This window comes from Myotis yumanensis, unplaced genomic scaffold, assembly GCF_028538775.1.
Source record: "Myotis yumanensis isolate MYYU_CA2020_CCGP unplaced genomic scaffold, mMyoYum1.0.hap1 SCAF_7, whole genome shotgun sequence".
NCBI classification, from domain to species: Eukaryota; Metazoa; Chordata; class Mammalia; order Chiroptera; family Vespertilionidae; genus Myotis; species Myotis yumanensis.
Window position 1 is genome coordinate 29,227,306 of NW_027223758.1, and position 21,004 is coordinate 29,248,309.

The 21,004-nt window shown below is 43.2% G+C and overlaps 1 non-coding gene and 1 pseudogene across 1 annotated transcript; both read right to left on the reverse strand.

The window, feature by feature from the left end:
- Nucleotides 1-1,683: 1,683 nt before the first annotated feature.
- LOC139014796 (small nucleolar RNA SNORA11) lies at nt 1,684-1,812 on the reverse strand. Its single transcript, XR_011472342.1, has one exon. It is a non-coding gene; the product is annotated as a small nucleolar RNA SNORA11 (small nucleolar RNA).
- Nucleotides 1,813-13,749: 11,937 nt separating this feature from the next.
- Nucleotides 13,750-20,987, reverse strand: LOC139014366 (large ribosomal subunit protein eL18-like; annotated as a pseudogene).
- Between the last annotated feature and the right edge of the window lie 17 nt (nt 20,988-21,004).

Here is a 21,004-nt window from a genome sequence, read left to right on the forward strand (position 1 = left end):
ACTTGTAAGTCTATTTCTTTCACCAGGTAGGGGAAGTTTTCTGTCATTATTTCTTCAAATAGGTTTTCAATATCTTGCTCTCTCTCTTCTTCTGGCACCCCTATAATTTGGATGTCAGTACGCTTGAAGTTGTCCCAGAGGCTCCTTGCACTATCTTCATATTTTTGTATTCTTTTTTTCTTTTGCTCTTCTGATTGGGTGTTTTTTGCTTCTTCGTATTTCAAATCTTTGACTTGATTCTTGGGATCCTCTCCTCTGCTGTTGGATCTCTGTATATTATTCTTTATTTCAGTCAGTGTATGCTTAATTTCTAATTGGTCCTTTTTCATACCCTTAAGGGTCTCACTATATTTCTCGGAGGTTTCTAGAAGATTCTTGAGTAACCTTATAACCGTGGTTTTGAACTCTATATCCAGTAGTTTGCTTTCCTCCATTTCTTTCATTTGTGACCTGTTTCTTTGTCTCCGCATTTTGGCTGCTTCCCTGTGTTGATAGAGTGGCTTTGTGTGCTAGGTGTCCTATAGGGCCCAGTGGCTCAGCCTCCCCAGTCACCTGAGGTGGACGATCTTGGTGCATCCCTTTGTGGGCTGTGTGCACAGTCTTGTTGTAGTTAAGCCTTGATTGCTGTTGATATCACTGGGAGGAGTTGACCTCCAGGTCAGTTGGCTGTGAGAACTAGTTGTGTCTACAATGGGAGAACTTCTGTGCTGGAGACACCCTTATGGGGCAGGACTTGCTTCAGTGGGGCTTTGGTGCTCACTGAGTCTGCCCCCTGAGTGTGTCTCTTATGGATGTGAAGAGTTGTAATCTGGATGGTCCCACTCTGACCACTGGGTAGACTGGCTCTTGGATCTCCAAGGAGATGGAAAGTCAGCCACTACCTAATGCCACTGCAGGAGCTACAGAGAGATCTGCAGATTCCTCCTCTTTATTTGGGGTTTGGAGGTGCCCAGATGAGGTGCAGCTGTGAAGTAATGGAGGCTGCTGACGAGCCTTAGGCCTTCTTTTGGAAGCTCTGGGGTTCTCTGACCCAGCTACAGTTTGACAGGTTTTTAGGCCGAGAAAGGCCAGGCCATTGGTATGCAAAAGCCTCTGCGCACAGCTTGGGCGGGGTTGTAAATTGGGTGGGGCAAGGTCTCAGGGAATCACCAGGGTGGAGCAAACCGCAATGGCTGCCAGTCTGCTCTGCCTCGGAGAGGTCCCGGGGTCTGTGTCCCGGGGCCTGTGCAGGAACAATGAACACTGCAAGCACCTCTGCGATAAAGCTGCCCTCACATTCTGGTCCAATGCCAGACAGTCCAGTTTCTCTCCGTGTGAGTCTGGGTCCCCAAATTCTTGCCCGGAACTGGATTTCAGAGCATTCGGGAGCTTGTATCTCTCTCCCGGTGAAAAAGATAGCAGTGTATCCATCTGCCAGACCCTTTCATGGGCGCCTCTGTACCTCCACACTTCCACACCTCTGCACCTCCTACCGGACTCAATGTGCTTTTCTCTTTCCTTCTAGTTGTAGAATTTCCACTCAGCCAGCCTTCCTATGGTTCTGGGTGATATTTGTTTTGTCTTTTAGTTGTAGTTTTAATGTGGTTGTGTGTGGCAGCAAGTTCAGGTGTTTACGTATGCCGCCATCTTGGTTGTCTCTTTATTATCTCTTTTTTATTATTTGATAACACTTTTTTTTTTTTTATGTATAGGGCGTAATGTCACAGGAAGGCCATAGTATTCTGCCACCCATGAGGAGTAAGCCCAAGTTGCTGTTGGATGTGTTGTACACAGAGAAGCCATTCTTCAGGTACTCTGCTCTCTCCACACCCAAATAACACTTTTTTTAAAAAAAGTTTATTTTGTTGTTTTTCCTTCAATGAATTAGCATTTGGTTTGATTGGTCAAGTTTATTATTGGGTTTTGTTTTCAGTTTATTTATTTCTGCTTTTATCTTGAATAATTCCTGCTTAGACCTCCTTTGGATTTATTTTGCTATTCACTTGCTAGTTTCTTAGGTTGAACACTTAATTCAGCCCTGGCTGGTGCTGGCTCAGCTGGTTGGGTGCTGTCCTGTTCGCTGAAAAGTTGCCGGTTCCATTCTGGGTGAGGGCACATGCTTGGGTTGCAGGTTCAATCCCTGGTAGGGGGAGTGCAGGAACCAGCTGATTGGTTTCTATCTCTCTCTCTCTCTCTCTCTCCCTTCCTCTGTCACTAAAACTCAATTTTTAAAAATCTAAACACACACACACACACACAAACTTGCCTGGCCGGTGTGGCTCAGTGGTTGGGCATTGACCTCTGAACCAGGTGTGGTCTCACTGTCCTGGGGTTTGTTTCTGGAAATGTTTGAACCTTTCAGTGTCCCTGCTTAGCAAACCTATGAAGTCAACACAGTGCTCATCGGGCTGCAGGAACCTGGCACCTCCTCTTTTAGCCCTGGAGATTGTCCTTCTCTTTACATGTTTCAAAGGTAGCTTGGCTTTTCATAGCCCAGAGCATAAATTAAAGCACCAAGCTCATGTTTCCCATACTGTGTTCTATGGAACACCAATTCTGTAGATATTAACAGGGAAAGTTCCATTGGGGACTACTGAATTAATCAGAACTGACAAGTGCAGGCACCTCAGAGCTTCTGTATTACTTAGTGTGTTGACTGACTTTGTAAGAGAAGGAAAAAGCACAGTTGTGTTTCTCAAACTAATGTGGATGCAACCCTTCTGTGGGACACCAGGTTAATGCTCCAAAACAGACACTGTATGCCATGCTGCCCAAAGCCCCATTTTCAAATATACTTCTATGAAGTCTTTTGTTTGTCTAGTCATATTTTATGTAGCCCAGTGGTTAGGGTCAGTCCTTCACTCCACCCTCTCAAGGTGCTTGTACACAATCCAGTGTTTCTGCTACTGCTCTGAGATTGTTACTGTCGCAGATCAGATCAGCCTGCTACCTGTGTTCTCATGCGATGCACGGATAAGCACTTGGAAAGGACAGGACCAAGGACAGAGCCTTGCAGTGTGCCTCTGAATAGGGAAGACACACACTGTTCATCGTGGAATGACTTTGATTAGTAGGAACTGCCCAAATCAGCACTTGTCAGACTTCTTTGTGCAGGCGAATCATCTGGGAATATTGTTAAAATGCAGAATCTGACTCAGTGAGTTTGAAGTGGGGTCTGAGATTCTGCATTTGCAACAAGCCCCCCCGTGTTGTTGATCTGCCAGTCCTAGGACTATGTTTTGAGTACAAAGTATTAGAGCACTGAGTTGAGAAGGAACCTGAGGCAAATTTCTGCTCAGTGGGAAAGTGTGTCATGATTCATTAGTAATGTCAGCCATGAGCAGAGGAGCAACCTGTGAATATATGCCATCTTTGCCCTACAAATCTCTTTGTTGAAAATGATTCAAGACAGTAGAGAAAATATGTTATCCACACCATAGCATGTTATACAAGCATGAAGATGGCTCTATATATTCTAGATGGCTTAAATTCCAAGATATAATGTTATATGATTTAAAAGGCAAGGCTGGAGAATAACCTATATACACTTTGCCATTTGTGTGAAATAATCAATATTCATATACTCTCTGACACAATACCAAGAGTTGATAAAGCTGTGGAAAATGGGAACATTCTTACACTGCTGGTGACAATGTAAGCAGGTATAATCACTTTGGAAAACTGGCATTATTATTAAAATTGAATACATTATACTTTATAACCCAGTGATTCTCTCTGGGAATACACAGGTGAGAAACTCATGCATCTCTCCACCAAGACCCATGGACAAGAATATTCACAGCAGCATTTTTATGTAACAGCCCCAAATTAAAAATGACTCAAGAGGAAAATGGATAAATTGTAGCAAATTCCTAGTGAAATACTACACAATAATAGAATGACAAAACTACAGCTATACGTGGTTGAATATCACAAATAAAATGTTGACTGAAAGAAGCAAGAGACAAGAGAATACACTCTGTATATTCAAAACAGGAAAAGGTAAATTATATCACTTAAGGATAAAAATGCAGGTGCTAAAGCTTCTTTCTCTCACAAGAAAATAACTATCAGAAGAGTAAGAACCGGGGGTAACTAAAAGAATGAGATGGTTATGACTAGGGAGGGCCACACAGGGAACTTTGGGAAGGGAAATTCTCATTTCTATTCCTTCACCTAGATGTTGGTTAATTTTTTATTAAACTCTACATGCAAGGGTTTTTTCTCTTTATGCTATATACAACAAGCTCATGTGTATAACTGTGTGATTACTGTAGATAATTTTTTTGGAAGGAGACACAGGAAACTAGTAATCATGATTATCTTATAAAGGAGAACTGGGGGTTGGACAGGTTTACTTTTCATCTTATTTCTTTTTTAAAATCTATTTTTATTGATTTTAGAGAGGAAGGAAAAGGAAGAGAGAGATAGAAACATCAATAATGAGTGAGAATCATTGATTGGCTGCCTCCTGCACGCCCCTTACTAGTGATTGAGTTTGCAACCTGGGCATCTGCCCTTGAACGAAATTGAACCTGGGACCCTTCAGTCCGCAGGCCGATGCTCTATCAACTGAACAAAACAAACTAGGGCTCATTTTATTTCTTTAGTTTACTTTGAATGTCTTTACCAACTTTTTCTATTAAAAACAGTTCATTGAAAACCAGTATCTCCCATTGCCTGCCTGTCCTCCAGTTCTACAAAATAACAAATAGCATCACTCTGCCTAAACATAGAACCTGTAACAGACATTATTTCATCCAATTCCCCTCATATCTTGGTGTAGGGGAGATTCCATTGAAGTTGGGCATAACCATGTGACTTGATCTTGCTAATGAAATATGAATAGAGGTGATATGTGCCACATCTGAGGAGAAGCCGTTAACAGTGAGTGTGTATTCTCTGTCTTCCTTTCCTTCTGTGGTGGTGACCAATGGTGTGACAGATGGGGAAGTCTCTGTTAATTTGGGGTCCTGAATTTCAATGTACAGGTAATATGAGTGAAAAAGAAACATGTTGTTTTGAGCCACTTCCATTTTGGCATTATTTGTTATTGCAACATTACCTAATCTATACTGACTAAAATTGAGCCCTTGTTTTTCGAAGCAGAGTTTTGTGAGGGCTTGAGCAAGTTCATTTTCCCTTTCCTGGCCTTTTAACCTATTTCCTCTAGGGAAAGATAAATGACCATAAGTAACCATGGTGGGTTTTTTTAGGTATCTAAAAGATGAAAGTCAGATTCCTCTGAAGTTTAAAGAAAATCCAAATTGATGGTCATCTGCAGAAAGGACTGACTTACACATTTTCCTACAGGTGAACTCTTAGGTGAGTAGTATGTCTTCTTGTGGGGAGGAAGACAGTGGAGATCAGGAGAGGGACAAAGGATGCTAATAGACTTACTTAGTCCTGAAGGGATTTTTTTCTTGCCAGTTCCTCTGCATTTCCTTTCCCATAACCTAGAAGGCTGGTAGAGAGTGAGGTCTCTGTGTGGCTCACAGACCTAAAAATCTGCCACCTCAGTATTTTTCAAACTTACCAAATGGCAAGAATTACCCAGGTAATGATTGAAAATACAGATCCCCAGCCCAGCCGGCCTGCATCGACCTATGAACCAGGAGATCATGGTTCGATTCCCGGTCAGGGTATATGCCCGGGTTGTGGGCACAATCTCCAGTGTGTGGGGCATGCAGGAGGCAGCTGATCAATGATTCTCTCTCTTCATTGATGCTTCTATTTCTCTTTCCCTCTCCTTTCCTCTCTGAAATCAATAAAAATATATTTTAAAAAATACAAATCCCTGGAACCTACTTTGGACCCAATAGTCAAAAAGCAGTAAACAATAAAAATCAGTGGGTCTAAGAAAAATAAGCCGGGAAAAGGGGAATGACTTTGAGGAGACTCAGAAAGATCCTAATTGGATCAGTGCACCAGAAACTGCATTGTGTTACACACCTTCTTATGGTTGTAAACTTTAGCAGCTTAAAAAAGAAAAGAGCTCTGCCCTGGCTGGGTGGCTCAGTTGGTTGGAGTGTTATCCCGAATGCCAAAAGTTTTCAGGTTCTATTCCCAGGCAGGGCACATACCTAGGTTTCAGGTTTGATCCCGGTTGAGGTGTGAAAGGGAGACTGCCGATCAATGTTTCTCTCTCACATCGATGTTTCTCTCTCTCTCTCTCCTCCCTAAAATAAAAAAATAAAAAAATAAAGTAAACAAAACATAATCATTATAACTATTTAATTCAGCTCAGTATTACCCTACCAAGGAGGGCAAAAAATAACACTTTAGAGGTTCTAAATAACAGTTAATAAACTGATTTGTTAATTATAAATAAAAATAATTATTTTATTTATAATAATTTTTATTTTTATTATTTTTATTATATAAATAAATTTTTATTTATATATAATTTTTATTTATAATAATTATTTTTATTTATAATTATATGTGGAAACATACACTATGCAATTATATTCAGCATCCAAGGGACACTGGAAATATGCACTCTTTATTAAACTACAGAAATAAAAACAAAATCAGTATATTTCAAAAAGGAAAAGGGGGTGAAAATCATGATGAAAGTGAAAGAAGTTTAAATTTTTGAAAAGGCCTAAATAAGTAAAATGTGAGTTTAGAAAATAACCTTTATTCGAAAAACTAAGTCCAATGAGAAATTGTAAAAGCTACATGTATTAGTTATCTATTAATGACTGGTATATTACCTCAAAATTTAGCAACTTAACACTACAATAAGTACTCATTATCCCACATGGTTTCTGTGGGTGGGTCAGGAATTTGGGGGCAGCTTAGCTGGGTGAATGATGAAGGTGGGGGTGGGGCTGCTGTCATCTGAAGTCTTGACAGGCTGGATCCACTTTCTAGAATCACATGTCAATGGGCACGAGGAAGGCCTCAGTTCCTCAGGCCCTGACAGCTGGCTTCCTCCTATTGAGTAAAAGCAGATGACACGCGCCAAGACTTAGAGGCCTTCCATCATCACTTCTTTCTAAACATATGACCAGAAACAGCCATTTCTTTTTCTGTTTTTTAATTCTCACCCGAGGATATGTTTTGAGAGAGAGAGAGAGAAAGAGAGAAAAACATCAATGTGAGAGAGAAACATGGATCAGTTGCCTCCCATACTCACCCAACCCCAACCTAGGGATGTGCCCTGACCAGGAATCAAACCCACAACCTTTGGGTGTCTGGGATGACACTCTAACCAACTGAACCACCCAGCAAGGACCATCATCATTTCTATTATTCATTACACAGGTCACCCCTCAACCCCATTCAATGTGGGAGGGCTCTGGAGCTGGAACATCAGGAGGCAGGGATCTCTGGGGACCATCTTGGAGACTGAATATCATACTGATACTGTTGTAATTAACCTGTTATTAATAACAGGAAAGGAGCAAAGGGAAAGCCACATTTTTTAGGCATGTTATTTGTGCAGCTTTGCCGGGAGCTACCGATCTATTCCTGGTAGATCCTTGGAGGAAGGGACTGAACAGGGTGGGGAATAGACGCATGCCCAGTCAAGTCTGGGTGACATAGGAAAGGTATTGTCTGTCAGTCACACCTGGGAACAGGTCATTGGCCAGAGTAGGCCTGGCCACTGCAAGCAGAGGAAGATTTGAGATATTTAATCTCCTTAAAAAAGGAATTGGCTTTCTTGGCTCCTGGCACTCTTGGTTTGCTCTTGGTTTCTCTTGGCACTCTCTTGGATCCCCTGCATTCATCCATACCATGTGGACCCCACACACAATGGACTAATGGACTACAACTAGCCTGATACTATACTGAACCCAGTCCTGACATGGAACAGAAACTTTGAATCCTGGCTTTGATTTTAGCTCTACTGAATCCCCACCTGCATTTCTTTCAGGACTAGATTAAGGGAAGTGGAGCTTTGGAAACCCAGGGATGTAATTTCCCACAAATAAAAATCACTCATCCTCCAGTGCCAATCTCAGAAAACTGCTTTTTGCCCTAGCCAGTTTGGCTCAGTGGATAGAGCGTCAGCCTATGGACTGAAGGGTCCCGGATTCAATTCCAGTCGGAGGTATGTACCCGGGTTGCAGGTTCGATCCCCAGTAGGGGGCGTGCAGGAGGCAGCTGATCAATAATTTCTTTCATCATTGATGTTTCTGTCTCTCTTTCCCTCTCCCTTCCTCTCTGACATCAATAAAATATATTTTTTTAAAAAACAAAAAAACCCAGAAACCAAACCTATGCATAAAGGATACTCAGTGAGGAGGTCAAAAAGAATAGATAAGGGTAGGAAAGTCTTGCTAGAGGCAGCTGAGGAGAGACTGAAAGAAGGTTTTTAGGACACTTGACTCTCCTAGCCTGACCTAAAATAGACAGGAAAGCTTCGGGAACCCGCTTCATCTTCTGCCTTCATTCTCTGTGGCCCGGTCACCTTGGCTGGGCCCCTTACTTCCACCCCAGGAAGTCTGGGACAGAGTTTTCTAGAATACTGCTTCTCAGTGGGGCCCTTGAACCAGCAACATCTGTCTATGAAGCTCATTAGAATGCAGTCTCAGGACTCACCTTGGGCCCACTGGGCTGATTCAGCATCTGCATTTAAAATTATATATATATATATAATTTCAAAGAGGAAGGGAGAGGGAGAGAGAGAGAGAGATAGAAACATCAATAATGAGAAAGAATCATTGATCGGCTGCCCCCTGCATGCCCCATCCTGGGGATCAAGCCTGCAACCCGGGCATGTGCCCTGACTGGGAATCAAATCATGACCTCTTGGTTTATAGGTCGACACTCAAGCACTAAGCCATGCCAGCCTGGCCCAGCGTCTTCATTTTAACAAGATCCCAGGGGATCTGGGTGTACATTAGCATTGCTTTATAAGAAATAGCACATTTCTTTCTTTGCCTTTTAATTTATGACATATCTTAAATATCCAAAGAAGTATGAGAATAATGCAGCAAATGCTTAGGAACCTACAGCTCACATATTACAAGTATTAGCATTTTGACAAATTTGCCTCAGATCTACTTTTTTCCCCTTAATAAAACATCAGATGTGTAGTTTCTTCCCACACCCACCCTCCTGCCCCCTCAATTCTCTTCTCTTCCCTGGAGATAGCTGCTTCTATGAAGTTGGTATGTTTCATCCGCTGTACTTTATTTGCAACTTTATTACAAACTAGAGGCCTGATGCACGAAACTCGTGCAAGAGTAGGCCTTCCTTCCCCCGGCTGCCAGCACCAGCTTCCCTCTGGCACCCAGGACCTGGGCTTCCTTCGCAGCCAAGGCTTCATCTGGTCTAATTAGCATATTACGCTTTTATTATTATAGATGGTAGAATCCATAAACACAGAATTGTTTTGTGTCATTTCATTTTACATAAATAGTATCATACCCTATGGCTCTTTCTGCAACTTGACTATTTAACTCGGCATTGAGTCTTAAAGGTTTATTCGTGTTGATGTACATAGGCGGAGTTCCCTCATTTTCATAGCTGTGTAGAATTTCTTTGGTTGCATTTTGTGAAATGTTTCAGTTCTCCAATTGAGTGACAGTTAGGCTGTTCTCAATTTTTTGCTATTACAACAAAAAAATAAAGCTGAAATGGACATTTCGGTCTCTGTGCACATATGTGTTTCACAATTGCAGATACGTAGAAGGGGATTTTCTGAGTCACCTCATATTTAGATCTTCATTGGATATTGTCAATTGCTTTACAAAATGGTTGAGCCAATTTACTCCAGTCAACCATGTGTAAGCTTTCTTCTAGTTCAAATCCTCATCCACACTTGACTGTGTTCCTGTGACCAGGAATTGAACTGGTGACCTTTCAGTGCACAGGACGATGCTCAATCAACTGAGCCACATCGGCCAGGATTGTATAGGTGTTTTAGACACTGTGGGTGGCTAACCAAATACCTGTTCTAACCCTTTCTGTCTGGCTTACTTCGAATATAGATTTGGAATATCCAAATTGGTAGAGAATTTTTTAGTTTATTTGAGCCAAACTGACTATAATTGCCAGGAAGCAGGATCTCAAATGCTTTCAAGACCTGACAATATGTAGTTTTTTAATGCATTTGGAATTTAGGAGGGAATATAGCGAAGATTAAATGAAGACCAGGAAAGCAATTATCCCACCAGAAGGGTCTGCTTCTGGGGGAACCCAAAAAAGAAGTCTAAGTGTTTTATAAAATGGTTGATGAATTTGAACTTATCACTTCCTTTTTTTCTGAATCTACTGAGGTGACCATATGGTGTTTGCTTCTTTAATCTGCAGTTAAGTAAACTATATTGCTATCTTCTAATGGTCCAATTAATGACATCTTTATCTTCCTGGGATAAACACTCCTTGGTAATATTTGTTTTCAATGTTACTTCAATAACATTGCTGCAATTGGTTAGCTAAGAGTTTATTCATAATCATTACATCTATATAAGTGACACTGAGCTATCACTTTTCTTCTTTTAATGACTGTCCTTTCTGGCTTGGAGTCAGGGTTACACTAGCAGTAGCTAGTGTCCAGCCTCTTACCCATTGTCGACTCTTGTTTCTTGTTTGAGTAAGAGAGGTTTTCTGTTCCTTGAAGGTGATAAAAGTGCACATGAGGACATCTGGATGTGGTGAAGTAATCTGTGGCTAAAATTTCTTATTCAAACTCAATTTCTTTAATGTATAGTAAGCCTAGTCAGGTTTTTCATTTCATGAAAAATTTTTGGTAACTGATGTTTTTCCTGGTAGCTACCTACTTTATCTCATTTTTCAAACATACAGTTTAACATACAGAGTTCAAAACTTCAGAAGGACAACTGCTTCTCTGTCCTCCCTTGTCAGAGTTGGGCAGACATGGATAGGTGCAAAGAAAAAAAGATGCTTTTATTTGTTTCTGATGAGCCCCAACTTCAAGAAGACACAGGGGACTCTAGCCGGTTTGGCTCCATGGACAGAGCCTTGGCCTGCGGATCAAAGGGTCTCAGGTTCAATTCTGGTCAAGGGCACATACCTTGGTTGCAGCTCCTCCCCAGCCTGGGCTCTGGTCTGGGCTTATGCAGGAGGCAAACAATCGATGTGTTTCTTTCACATCGATATTTCTCTCTGTCTTTCCCTCTCTCTTCCACTCTCCCTAAAAATCAATGGAAAAATATCCTCTGGTGATAATACGTAAATTAATAAATAAATAAATACTTTTACTGATCTCAACTTCAGTTTAAAAAAAAAGAAGACATGGGGAAGAGCCACTAATTTCTCAAATACTCCTAGTTATACTCATTGTAACTTTTTAAAAGCTCACTAGATCACCTGGATGCTCTGAGCGTGTAGGGACAGGTGAACAGAGGTCCGCAGGCCGGGTAGGAACGCCAAGGGTGATTTCAGGCAAAGGTAACACTGCCTGGGCAGAGAGGAGGTTTTCCTAGCTGGGCTCAGAGATAAGGCAGGACGCTCACCTGGCACTACCTGGCACAGAGGCTGTGGCCATGTGATGGAGACCTGGAGCCAGGTCAAGGAGGTAGAATTTTATCCTGGAGTTAGTTGGCCTTCCACCTTTGGTCAAATGCATCATTTTGGAGAGAATTACAGGGAAGAGAGGAGGATGAGACAGACATTTTCTTGCTCCTTTTATTTTTCTCCCCAGAGGGAGGCCCTTTATTACAGGCGGGACTGGGGGGAGGCGGGGGAAGGGGAGAGGGTGACCTGACAGGCAGAGCCCCTTCTATTCACTGCCTCTTCTTGCTACTTTTAAGCCCAGTTTCAAAGATTGCTTGGGGGCAAAGGAGAGATAAGGTCAGGAAGAGGCAATAGGGGCAGTGTCCCCAGAAGAGCTGAGTGTCAGGTATGAGCAGGATGTAGAAAGCCTGCAGTTAAGTGGAGGCTTTGGCTTGGGCTGTTGGGAGGAAAGGTTGTGAATGTGGCCTTGAACAAGAATGCCCAGGGGTTTTGGGAAATCCAGGCCTTTGCAGCTGTTGTGACCTCCGGCAAGTTACTTAACTCCCAAAGTCTTGGAATACCAGACTGTGACCTTTTCTTTTCTTTTCTTTTTAAATATGTTTTTACTGATTTTTTTTTTAGGCAAAGAGGAAGGGAGAGGGATAAAGAGATAGAAACATTGATGAAAAAAAAAAAAAAAAAGAAGCATTGCTGAAAGAGGAACATCATAGATCAGCTGCCTCCGGCACACCCCTTACTGGGGATGGAGCCAGCAACCGGGGCGTGTGCCCTAACCAGGAATCCAACCGTGACCTCCTGGTTCATAGGTTGATGCTCAACCACTGAGCCACACAGGCCAGGCTGATTTTTCAAGAGAAGCATGAAATCAAGCTTTCCAAGTGAAACCTCCCAATTTAAGAAAAATGTTTTTATTGATTTTTAGAGAGAGAGGGAGGGAGACGAAGAGAGAGCAAGACACAATGATGTGAGAGCATAACATTGATGGGCTGCCTCCTGCATGCATGCCCCCTACCCAGGAGTGAGCCTGAAACCTGGGCATGTGCTCTGACCAGGAATGAAACCAGCAACCAGGACAGTGCCCAACCAACTGAACCACGCTAGCCAGGGCAAATCAAGTCTCCTGACTTTTTAATCTTGACAACCAGAATTTTTTATTCCAGTATCCAAAATCTGCCAGGGTTCTTATTCCAGCAGCGTTCAGCAATCTGGAGAAGGCTGTGCGTAGATTAAATAGGAGTCCAGACACGAAATATAATTTTGAAAGGCATTTGGGGGTCAGAGGAGCCTAGTTTAAAGGAAACTAAGATCTAAGATCTCCTGTCTCAGGACCCCATGCTTTTTTTTTTTTTTAACACAAATTGTCTTGAGGAGAGGCAGAGATATACACTTCAAAGGGTCAGGGTTTCTTATACAGAGGCATTGTCAGATTTGGGGGAATTAGCCTATGGCTGTTCAGGTGTTTGGCCAGTAGGAGGCAATAACATGTAGATTAAGATGCCCTGAGCTGACCTAACCGGTTTGGCTCAGTGGATAGAGTGTCGGCCTGCGGACTGAAGGGTCCCAGGTTCGATTCCGGTCAAGGGCATGTACCTTGGTTGCAGGCACATCCCCAGTGGGGAGTGTGCAGGAGGCAGCTGATCGATGTTTCTCTCTCATCGATGTTTCTAACTCTCTATCTCTCTCCCTTCTTCTCTGTAAAGAATCAATAAAATATGTTAAAAAAAAAAAAAAAAAAAAAAAGAAGAAGATGCCCGGAGCTGTCTGGCAGCCAACAATCAATTTAATGTGTCCTCTTTAGGTTTGGGGAAATGCCATCAGCCTTTCCCAAAATCAGCCCTGCTGTCATGCTGGAATTGGTTTCCGGCAAAAATCTATATGTATTAAAAGGCTAAGCGACTGACTGACTGGTCAACCGGCCAACTGGCTGGGAGTTACGATGCACACTGACTACCAGGGGGCAGACGCTCAACGCAGGAGCTGCTGAGCGACAGCAAGTTTGCAGAGTGCCCTCTCGCATTCTGGGACCCCTTGGGGGAGATTGGAGAGCTGGTTTCGGCCAATCCCTGCAGGCCAGGCTGAGGGACCCCACCTGCCAGAGAGGCTCCACCCACTCTGCAGACACACTTGGAGCCATGGTGCTGCCCCAGGTGTGGCCAGCCAGGGAGGGACCACAGGAGGTTGGCTCCAGGGCATGTCCAGCCAGTCTTGCCCAGTCCCGCCCCACCAGCCACCTTCTAATTAATTCCCTTTCAATGTGCATGAATTTGTGCACCGGGCCACTAGTCTTTTTAATAAAAACTTAATAAAAGGTTAGTTTTTGCAGCCTTGGCTGGTTTATAGGGCTCCAGAGGCCTTGAACTTCTGGCCCTGGGAGCACAGGTAGGATTTGATGTGGTTGTGATGGGCTCCTGGGACCTTCCGGAAATGCCTGTGCATCTCTCAGCCTTTGTGAGGACCAGACAGCAGGATCGTGCCACTGTCCTTGGGGGAGTCCAGGGTCAGACTGCCCAAGGTGAGAATCTTGCTCTGGCCTTGAGAATGCACCTCCTGGTGCAGCTCCTCAAAGGAAGTGCGCACACCTTTAGTTTGGACGTGTCCTGCGTGCCCACGTTATTGGTTATAGTCCCTACAACCACAGAGGTTTCACGTCCAGCCAGGAAGCTTCCTCTTTTGGAAAGGGACAGAGGCAGCTGGTTGGTGCAACTCATGAACAGACAACCACTACTTCAGCACTACTTGGCTGAAGGTGGGGTTGGCTTGTCTGGCTAGAAACCTGTACAGTTTGACCAACAGCCTTAGGCGGATGTCCTGGCTCTAGGGCGCCTCGCACCGGACTTTGGGTCATTGTTGTGGTGCATGTGGACTCATTCCCACGATGGGCCTCCTGCTTCACCAGGTCAGGAAAGTGACAATCGGGTTTTAAAAATTGTGCTAAATTCTGAGAGAAGGATTTGGGCGCAAGTGGTTTGTTTGTGAAGTGAGCTTGGGGCATGCTAGGAAGGGAGTGAGGAAGTGAGAGAGGGAAAGGAAGACAGCCAGGAATGGGTGGGCCATCCCATCAATTACTACTGCGGGCTACTGCAGCCAAAGCCTGCTGAGAAGCTCTGGGAACCAGCATAGAACGCCAACTCTGAGTTATCCCGCCAGAAGGATGGGGGGGAGCTGGGGTGTTAAGATACGCCTCCTGGGTGGCAATAATTACCCCTGCAGGGCCTGTCGCCAGTGCTTCCAACAGTTTTCCCCTTCCAAGCCCTTGGGCACAGAACCACACTGGCTGGCGGGTGAGTCTGTAGAAACACACTGAAAAGATAAGATCCAACCGATGCAGACATTTAATCTTTTCCACAATCTTGAGAAAGGTACTCGTTATGGGACCTCAGGCAATTACTTATCCTTTCTGAGCTTAGGTGTCTTATCCGTCATATAGGGACAATAATGGTGCCTATATCGGTTTGTTGTGAGAGTTAATCAAGAGTAACAATTGTAAAGTCTTTGGAACAATGAGTAAGTACCTCCATCACAGTAAAGTGCTCAATAAATGTTACTACCACTACTGTTATTTTTCACTATGATTATAATTGGCCCATTTCACAGGTGAGATATCTGATGCCCAGGGAGGAAGATTTTGTGGTTGAAAAAATTAAATAGTTAAGCCCTGGTCAGTTACTCAGTGGTTAGGGCTTTGGCCTCCAGACCAAAAGGTTTCGTGTTCAATTCCTGGTCAAGGACACGTACCTCAGTTGCAGGCTTATTCCCCAGCCCAGGTCAGGGCATGGGCACATGTGGGAGGCAACCAATTGAGGTGTCTCTCACATTGCTGTTTCTCTCTCTCTCCCCCTCCTCCGTCCGTCCCTTCCACTCTCCCTCCAAAGACCAATGGGAAAAAATATTCTTGGGTGAGAATTTTAAAAATAATAATTAAATAGTTAAAAGAAACTGGCATGGATATTCCATCTCTTCCAAGCTCACATAGCTGGGTTTTTCCAGTCTGGAGGGATGATAGAATGCCGTTTTTTTCATGCCTGTCCTCACTGCCATAGAATAAATTTATCAGTCACATCCGGACTTTTTCATCACTTTCTTCTTCTCTCTCTTTTTTTAATTCTCACCTGAGGATATTTTTTTCCATTGATATTTAGAGAGTGGAAGGAAGGAGAGAGAAAGAAAAGCATCAATGTGAGAGGCATTGATTGGTTGCCTCCCTCATGGGCCTTGATCTGAGTCGAGGGATCAAACCTGCAACCCAGGTATGTGCCCTTGACCAGGAATAGAACCCACGACCCTTCGGTCTGCTGGCCAATGCTCTAACCACTGAGCAACCGGCTAGGGTTATACTCTTTAGAGGACTGTCCTACATCTCTCTGGGCCACGGGAACTGCTCTGCCCACAAGAAAGGACAGGAGCTTATTTCTTGGCTGACAGACAAATGCTGGAGCATGAGCACCCTGCTCCCTTGTCTTGAGTAGGAACCAACTTGGAGCTATAATTTATGTGCCAGCCCTCCCCTATGGGATCGGGCTAAGGCCTCAAATCACCCCTGTCTTAGGTCCTGTTCCTTTCTTTTCTTTTTTTAAAGATATTTTTATTGATTTTTTACAGAGAAGAGGGGAGAGGGATAGAGAGTTAGAAACATCAATGAGAGAGAAACATTGATCAGCTGTCTCCTGCACACCTCTACTGGGGATGTGCCCGCAACCAAGGTACATGCCCTTGACCGGAATCGAACCTGGGACCTTTCAGTCTGCAGGCCGATGCTCTATCCACTGAGCCAAGCCGGTTAGGGCCTGTTCCTTTCTTATTCTGTTTCCCCCACTGCCTTAACAATGTCTCCTGGGAGCCGTTCCTTCATAAATCACTTGGAAACAAACTTATCTGAGGTCTGCTTCTGGGAAATCTGATCAGAGACATTGGTTCTTAAGAATGATATACAAGGCTCTCAGGAGTTTGGTCTGACCTCTTCCTTTAGTTTCCTGGTGCTTGACATCTGTGAATGAACCATGCCTGTATAGTCTTGTGGATTGCCTGGAGAAGAGAAAATTTGACTGCCAAGTGAGACATCACACTGTAGGTGAGCCAAGAAACTCATGGGAATGGAGCAGGGGCTAACCTGAGAGCAGGTGGGAAGAAATGACCAAAGAGAGAAGGGCAATGTGAAGATTTAACCACAAACACCAGAACTTAAAATCCAACAAAGATACTAAAAGTCACTGGCAATCCTACCATCCATAGAAAATTACTATAAATATTGATATTGTATTATATTCCAACTAGAGGCCCGGCACGTGATTCGTGATTGAAATCACGCGAGGAGGCGCCCCCCCTCCTGCTGTGCCAGGAGGCACCCCGCGGGCTGCCGCGGGAGTTGGGCTGGACCCAGGCCGCAGGCGGCCGGGACCGCGCCTGACTTTCGCTCCAGGCTCCCTCTGCCCCCCTGCCTGTGTCCACTCTGGGCTGCCGGAGCCACCCTGCAGGCTCGGACAGGCCCCGCTGTGTCTGTCTCCGCCTCCGCTCTGGGGCCTCACCTGCGTGTGCAACCTCCTCCTGTCTGGTCGTGACCCATTACGGCGTTCTGGACTAATATGCATATTACCTGCTTATATATATAGATTAGTTACATATTGCTGTACAACAAATGATCTCAAAAAGCAGAGGCCTAAAACAACAATAACTATTAACTCAGTTACTTTTGGTGGGTCAGGACTTCTGGAGCAGCTTAGCTGGGTGATTCAGGCTCAGGGTCTCAGGACTGTACAGTCAGCTGAAGGTCTGACTTGGACTGAAGGATCCTCTTCCAAGATGATATGCTTACATCAACTGTTGTCAGAAGGCCTCAGTTTCTTGCCACAGGAACCTCTCCATAGGACTGCTTGAGCATCCTCCAAACACGGCTGCTACCTTCTCCCAGGTACTAGGGTGGGTATGGGAGGCAACCAATTGATGTGTCTCTCTCACATTGATATTTTCTCTCTGTCTCTGTCTCTGTCTCTGTCTCTCCCTCCCATCCCTAAAAATCAATGGAAAAAATATCCTCGGGTAAGGATTAACAAAATGAAACAAAAAAGATGCATAGGAAAAATAGTCCCTCTTCTTCATTTGGGCATTACCATAAATGCATGTTACACCTGGACCCATGGAGCCATCCTGCAACCATGAGGGTACTTAGGCTGATATGTTGATGAAATGGATGAGATGGGATGGAAAGATGAAAATCACTTGCGACCTTGAAGATGTCATCAAACCTAATCCTATACTTACCTCTGGGCTTCTTGTTAGCAGGGAGAATACATTTTTATTACCTCTTTATGTATTTTATTCTTTATACATAAATAGGACCCAGCATTCTTTGTTATTTTCAGCCAAAAGTAATCTAATTTATATACATTTTAATCTGCTTTTGACTTAGTTTTGTGAACACTTTTTTCTGTTATTTGATATTTTTGTACATCATCAAATAAAATGATTGCATAGCACTTGTGCTGAAATGTACTTAACAATTTCCCTGTTATTCGACATATAAATTTCTAATTTTTATTATTACAAAAAATATATGTAACATATTTTTAAATGAAAAAAACACATTCTAAGTTGCCAATAATTATTTTTTAAAAATATATTTTATTGATTTCAGAGAGGAGAGGAGAGGGAGAGAGAGATAGAAACATCATTGATGAGAGAGAGTCATGTATTGGCTACTTCCTACACGCCCCACACTGGGTATTGAGCCTGTAACCCAGGCATGTGCCCTGACCGGGAATTGAACCGTAATCTCCTGGTTCATAGATTGATGCTCAAACACTGAGCCACAGAGCCGGGCTCATTTTTAATATTTTGAGAGAACTCCGTATTTTTTTCATAGGGCTATACCAGTTTGCATTCCCATCAGCAGTGCCCAAGGGTTTTCATTTGTCCACATCCTCCCCAACACTTGTTTACTGATTTATTAATAGCCATTTTGACTGGTGTGAGGTGATGTCTCATTGTGTAACATTAAAAGGTGAGTACCTTTAAAGTTTTACAATATATATTACTAGGATTTCCAGAAAGGTTGTGCCAGTTAAAATTCCCACCAATGTGTGGGAGAATTTCCATTTTCTCACATCTTTATCAATACTGGGTATTACGCTTTCAGAAATTTTTTTAAAAATATTTTTTATTGATTTTTTTACAGAGAGGAAGGGAGAGGGATAGAGAGAAATATTGATGGGAAAAAAACATCAGCTGCCTCCTGCACACCCCCCACGGGGGATGTACCTGCAACCAAGGTACATGCTCTTGACTGGAATCGAACCTGGAACCTTTCAGTCCGCAGGCCGACGCTCTATCCACTGAGCCAAACCAGTCAGGGTGCTTTCAGAAATTTTTGCCAATTTGAGAGGCAAAACACCAAGAGGAATGAGGAGAATACCCCCCTTCTATACTTTAGTTCTTCTGGCAGACTGGACTAGTACTAAAATAAAATTGACACAAGGCTAGATTAACAGGAAGAAAAAAAAACACAATTTAATGTGCGCACACAGGAGAATAGCAATAGGATGTTTAGGTTATAAAATGAGGTTCAAAGAAATTATTGACGTAGGCATCCTTTTATACCTTTTAAACAAAGAATAATAAATTTGTGAGAAATTGACAGGACAAAGAAAGTTAGTGCCCATTAGAAAGGAATCTAAGCAAGGTTTAGGTTTAGGCAGTAAATTAGTAAAGGAGGTACAAGGTTTGTTTATACAAGCTTTTTTAGACTGGATTTAAATAAACTCTTGGGATAAGGTTATCTTTCAGCCCTCAGGAGCAGGGAGAAACCCTGTCACACAGAGAATTATTTTCTGCATTTCCAGAGTCAGAGAGTTCATCCTGCTCCCACTGCTTCTCCAATAATTTTAATTCAAAGAATCAATATGCCATTAGAGCATATCTTGGGCCCTGACAACATGCTATTGTGGTGTGTGTGTGTGTGTGTGTGTGTATTATTGATTTCAGAAAGGCGGGAGAGGGGGAGAGAGAGATAAACATCAATGACGAGAGAGAATCATTAATTCCTACCTTCTGTACGTCCCACACTGGAGATCAAGCCCACAACCCGGGCATGTGCCCTTGACTGGAATTGAACCTGGGACCCTTCAGTCTGCAGGCCGACGCTGTATCCACTAAGCCAAACTGGCCAGGACTGTTGTGTGTTTTTGTGTGTGTGTGATTTTTTTTTTTAATTTTTAGAGAGAAAGAGGAAGGGAGAGACTAACATGGATTTTTTGTTCTACTATTTATGCATTCATTGGTTGTTTTTGGTTGTTTCTTGTATGTGCCCTGACTGGGGATCGAACCCACAACCTTGGCCTATCAGAACAATCCTCTAACCAACTGAGCTATCCAGCCAGAGCCTATTGTGTTTTATTTATTTATTTATTTTTATTAAATATATTTTATTGATTTTTTACAGAGAGGAAGGGAGAGAGATAGAGAGTTAGAAACATCGATGAGAGAGAAACATCGATCAGCTGCCTCCTGCACACTCCCCACTGGGGATGTGCCCGCAACCCAGGTACATGCCCTTGACCGGAATCGAACCTGGGACCTTTCAGTCCGCAGGCCGACGCTCTATCCGCTGAGCCAAACCGGTTTTGGCGAGCCTATTGTGTTTTGATTTATATTTCCTTATGACCAGTATTTGTCATGATAAAAATTAGAGATTATAAAAATGTTGTATCTTAATTATTTTTATCACTTAAGAAATCTGTATTTAAAAATCTAATTGTGGACTCTATTTTTATGCCCTGAGTAAGCATATAAGCTTTTCCACATATATCTTCTGTTTATAGAAACCAAGTAGAAAAGACACTATGGGGAACAAACAGGATAGTTAGCAGCTTGGGGACAGCATTTTGACATGTGGTGACAGAAGATTGCTCTAGCAGAGAATGTCCTAAGAGGCTGTCCAATTGTCCAAAGGAGTGCCTGCAGAACAGTGGCAAGGCAACCCCCAAAGGCAGCCATCACCGTTTTCTAACATGGAATTCCACATCTCGGTATTTTGGATCTAGATTCTAGAATAAACTTTTTATTAAAAAAAAATCAGGCCCTGGCTGGTTTGGCTCAGTGGATAGAGCATCAGCCTGCAGACTGAAGGGTCCCAGGTTCGATTCTGGTTAAGGGCATGTACCTTGGTTGTGGGCACATCCCCAGTAGGAGGTGTTCAGGAGGCAGCTGATCGATGTTTCTCTCTCCTCGATGTTTCTGACTCTCTGTCCCTCTCCCTTCCTCTCTGTAAAAAATCAATAAAATATATTAAAAAAAAAGAAAATCAGGCCTGGCCAGTGTGGTTCAGTGGTTGAGCATCAACCTATGAACCAGGAGGTCACAGTTTGATTCTGGGTCAGGGCACATGCCTGGGTTGTGGGCTTGATTCCCAGTGTGTAGCATGCAGGAGGTCGCCGATCAATGATTCTCTCTCTCTCTCAGCACTGATCTTTCTCTCTCTCCCTCTCCCTTCTTCTCTGAAATCAATAAAAATATATTTTAAAAAAGAAAATCAGAACAAACAAATAGATATAGATCTCACCTATCCAGAGATTGAACACCATGCTAAATGTCTCAGGAG